Source organism: Cetorhinus maximus, chromosome 8 (genome assembly GCF_964194155.1).
Source record: "Cetorhinus maximus chromosome 8, sCetMax3.hap1.1, whole genome shotgun sequence".
In the NCBI taxonomy this organism is placed as follows: domain Eukaryota; kingdom Metazoa; phylum Chordata; class Chondrichthyes; order Lamniformes; family Cetorhinidae; genus Cetorhinus; species Cetorhinus maximus.
In genome coordinates this window covers 109,141,128-109,146,030 of record NC_135886.1, presented here as the reverse complement: position 1 = coordinate 109,146,030, position 4,903 = coordinate 109,141,128, and the positions used below count along the sequence as shown (strand labels likewise).

The 4,903-nt window shown below is 38.5% G+C and overlaps 1 long non-coding RNA gene across 1 annotated transcript; it reads left to right on the top strand.

The window, feature by feature from the left end:
• Positions 1–397: 397 nt before the first annotated feature.
• LOC144683322 (uncharacterized) lies at positions 398–3,263 on the top strand. Its single transcript, XR_013577233.1, has 2 exons — positions 398–485; positions 2,788–3,263. It is a non-coding gene; the product is annotated as an uncharacterized LOC144683322 (long non-coding RNA).
• Positions 3,264–4,903: the final 1,640 nt, after the last annotated feature.

Here is a 4,903-nt window from a genome sequence, read left to right as displayed (position 1 = left end):
CCCACATGCTGTTAGGTGGGGAGTTCCAGGATTTTGACCAAGTGATAGTACAGGAACGGTAATATTGTTCCATTCAAGTTGGTCTGTGTCTTGGAGAGGAACATGCAGATGGTGATGTCCCCAGTGAAGATGTAAAACAGTTTGGACTTACAGAAACGCCCTGTGTTGGTACAGGTTTTAACGTTAAAACATTTTCTGCCTCTGGTTTCACAACAGGCCTCGTCTTGTCACTTCTCATACAGATATTTCCTGCAAACAAAACCTCAGAGTTATCTTCCTCATTTTGAGTTTCCTGCTGGGGATTTATGGGTTCGATATGACAGCCTTCTGTATTTCAGAGAACCAATTATATTGAAGAAGCTGAAAAACATTTTCCTCATTACCAGATGGTGGTCCGCTTGCCTTCATCATCTACACGTCGGACACCGGGGTTGAAGCAGATGCTATCCTTCTGATAGGTTTGACTGTTGGCTACAGCCACGGAGGTATGAAATTAATGGTTATTGTCAAAAATAATGTGTTTTATTAATTGGTGAAAATCTAATAATCAAGTAATTGTTTTTAAAATTTGCTTGGTTATGTTTATTTTCAATACCCTTTCATTAATTTAATGGTCATTATCTTGAGGGATATCTGTGCTGGATTATGGAACATTCCACTTTTCGACACAAGTGTCTGCCTCAGGCATTTCCAGGTTTGGCACAATAAAGGCTGGATCCAGAATAAAGTTTCAATAACTCTGCTCCAACAATGTGCCTTGGCCTTAAACTCAATTTTAAAAGAGGCATTTTACGAACTTAAATAAGGTGGAAATGCACATTCATTTCACACATCAGACTTAGTTAAAATTGGTAACAAAATATAAAATTCTTTATGCTTCTTAGGGAAATTTGTTCAAGTCTTCTACAAAATTAAGGCAAGGGGAAGAATATAACAACAAAGTAGAAGTTAGCCCAGGGTTGGCAATTATCCAGAATGTACTACTTGTGTCAATATAAATAGCAAAGTTAAAAAATATTTGCAACACTACTTAGTTTCTTTTACAGTGCACGCTATGTCTTAATAAGCTTAAGTAAGGGAATAAATAAACTTTTTTCCTTTTATAGCATGACACAAAATATATTCACTGTATTTTTCATCTATACTTGCACTCACATTGCACCAAAATTGTTATAATTTCTCATAAATTATTCTAAGCTGTGCCATGAATTCTCCTAATAAGTGATTACAATTGCTGCAGAGGAATTGGTGGTTCGTTCCCTTCTAGCCTATTTTTCTTTAACGGGCAGAAGAGAAATTTGACTTCAATACTAGTATAGTGACTGTAATTTGAAGGGAAAGACATTTGTGCTCACAGAATGGTCCAGTTAGTAAAGGCACCACCCACAACAGTACGGCACCCTAAAGGTAAGGTCTAGATTCAATTACTCATCTATGCAGAGTTAGCTGCTCATAACTGGAGCAGCAGTTGGCTTGGTATTGCTGATCCCAGTAACACTGGGCTAGGGAATTTAAGATATTGGCTGGGGTCCCACTCCTAATCATAACTCAATGATCCCTGTTGAAAATGAGTACATTTATAGGCATTAAATAAGGATCAAGCTTTCCACAGATAAATAGCCTGACAGCCCTCACTATTAAGGCTGCAACATGGATAATGTTACCCTTAGGTGAGTACAAAAAAGTTGATGAGGCCTGTGGAGCTATACCCTAGGGAGAACAAATGCTTTTTCAACGTTAATACAGATCTTCTGGTGAATACGAGCCATGTTAGAGAGACACTATTTAGTATTTCCAATATGTAACCTGCAAACATCAATGTAGGTAACTGTCTACAGCTCTTAAAACACCATGCAGCCTTTTATAGACTAACTTTGTTTTTACTGTGCAACAATCTGACAGTAAAATTACTCAATTTTTCTTTGAATATATATATTTATGTATAGATTGGAGAAGCTAGGACTGTTTTCCTTAGAGAAAAGAAGGTTGAGTGAAGATTTGATAGAGGCACTCAAAATCATGAGGAGTCTAGACAGAGTAGATAGGGAGAAACTGTTCCCATTCGTGAAAGGATTGAGAACAAGAGCGGACAGATTCAAAGTAATTAGTAAAATAAGCAAAAGTGATATGGGGAGAAACTTTTTTACGCAGCGAGTGGTTAGGGTTTGGAATGCAGTGCCTGAGAGTGTGGTGGAAGCAGATTCAATTGAAGCATTCAAAAGGAAATTAGACTGTTATTTGAAAAGAAAGAAGGTGTAGGGTTATGGGGAGAAGCAGAGGAATGGCACTAGGTGAATTGCTCATTCAGAAAGCCAATGTAGACATGACGGGCCATGGCCTCCTACACTGTGACAATTCTGTGACTCTGTGATAAAATCGTGTGCAATTAACGTGCATCCAGTTATTTTTCTTCACAGATAATTCCATATTTGTCCTCAGAATAATTATGCGCCACTTCTTTGCTCCTTCACTGATTATAAAAATACCTTTCTCCAGCCTTAATGTATGCACATTAAAAGAACTGCTGCCCAAAGGCTACTTTCACCCAATGCACTGTCCCTGCACAAATGTCACTCATATTTTCTCTCATAACTAAATTATTAAAATATAATTTTACATCTCTGATAAAACCAAAGGATTAAAACAATTCCATAACTTCTATCATATAAGGATCATCTTTGTATTTCAGGTCATCTTTGTATTTAATTTGCATTAATTTTCCACTAAGTTGGAACTTAGTTGGCAGTTGGAACTCCATGCTACAGTGTTTGTTTACTTTTATTTCAGATACCAAGGAACCAAAGACGAATTCACAGTAACTTCCCATCCATGACTCAACTGATCACAGCTTCTACACTGAGTGTATTTGACAAGCTGAATTCAGACACTCAATTCAAAACAGTGTCAGTTTGTCAAATACCCCAAGTGCAGAGCTGAAAAGCAGCTAGACATTCTTCAGAGCTGGGCAAGGCATAGAGAAACAAGCACACAACTGACAAGACTCCACTGGCATGTGTGTGTAAATATGCAGAGTGAAATAAGTACACTCTGTGAACTGAATGGGCGTGAAAATGGTTATTTTCAAGATGTTACACTGAGTTTGTGTATCTAACATAGGAGGTATATTTCAAAATGGATACTCAATCTCAAAGTTTTAGATTAAATCAAAGGGCAACATGTATGATATCAAGAGATAATATTCATGACATCTTTAACCAAATTAAGGCTGCTAAAATGAGGAATAAATAAAAATATATATTTTAGGCACCTATCCAGCATTTGTTTGCCTGCATGAACAGAGTCTTTAGCACACACCAGTTCAGTTCTCACCCTTTCACTGTTTCCATTTATCACCAACATAAGACCACTCCCACCATACAGCCTTTCCAGGAGGCACATTCTGAGCCATGAGATCATGCCTTGCCATTGGTTGACATAAATGGACCTGGCAGGCCTTGGCTTTTCTCTTTGGAAAGGAATGCTCAACAAAGGTCTATATCATCTAAAATTTCTGTTGCCTATTAACACTGAGTCCACCGGAAAATAAGGAAGTTGACAAAATAGTAGAGGTGAACTCATCTTAAGTAACCCACTGCCTCTTAAATGATTCCAAGATTTTGCCTCCACTACACTACCTTGAATTTAATAGCAAGTGCTCATAATGCTTTGCATTCTAGTTTTAATGGTTATGTTAATAAGCCTATAATGAAGGATCTGGATCATTTTAAAGAAAACTCTCTCTGCTTGAAGCTACTGATTTTTGCTGCTGCGTGGTTCAGTGGAGACTGCCAGCCATTTGGTCTTTCATCCAACAGCCACTTTTCATGTGTAAGTGTCAACCTGTATTCTGACTACAATAGACATTTCAGTTGCATCCAATCTGATCTTCATCTGATCATGATCAGATAGACATCAACAGATGAAGTTAGATAGACATGCACTATCTAACAGTGCTCATTGAATAGCAATCTAGAAGTAGGACCCTTGATTTTTCCCCTCTCTAGCCCATGGTACTGAAGCAAATTACTTTTCCCTACCATTGTAACGTAGGGAAATGCAAAATCAATTTCCACATGGAATTTCCCTTGAACAGCAATGAGTTAAATGGCCAGATAATAATTTTAGTGCTTTTCATGATGGTGGTTGAGAGATAAATATTAACCAGGATACCAGGAGAACCCTGCTGTTCTTCTTCAAATAGTACTTCAAATAGTTCTTCTTTAAATGGGATCTTTTACAGCCAGCTGAGAAGGCAGTCAGAGCCTTAGTGTAGTGTCCCATCTGAAAGGCAGAACCTCCGACAGTGCAGCACTCCCTCAGTACTTCACAGAAGTGCCAGACTAGATTGTGTGCTCAAATCTTTGGACTGAGACCACAACATTCAGACTTAGAGGCACTGACTTAAGGCTGATACCACATGTAGAATAGGAACCAGTGAGTTAGTTCCTCATTGACTAGCAGTTATAAACACAATCCAGCTTAGCACTAAGCCACACGGAACAAAAGGACTCAGGTTTGAGTGCACCTTTGCTTAGCTAACTGATCTAATTTGGTACACAATTTATGCACCTATAACTGGGGCTTCTGCCTTTGGGTTAGGGAGGGAAAAATTCAACTTGGGTTTTCACTCATGTTCACTGCCTTGTGAGCATTGCCAGAAAGAAAAACATATGACTGGATGTCAAGTGGGTAAAGGATTGGGCTCAGTTGCAATGCCATTTGGGTAAATCAACCTTCTTAGGCTCATACATGAAGTATGATCACTTGGGTGCAGTATCAGAAGGTATCTAACTGCCTTTCCTCAGCATCTTCAAGACAGGGTGGGAGCATTAAGGGAAAAAGACTTCATATTTCATCAGTGTGTGACACATATAGTCCGTAGGCTACATAAGAATGGATGGAC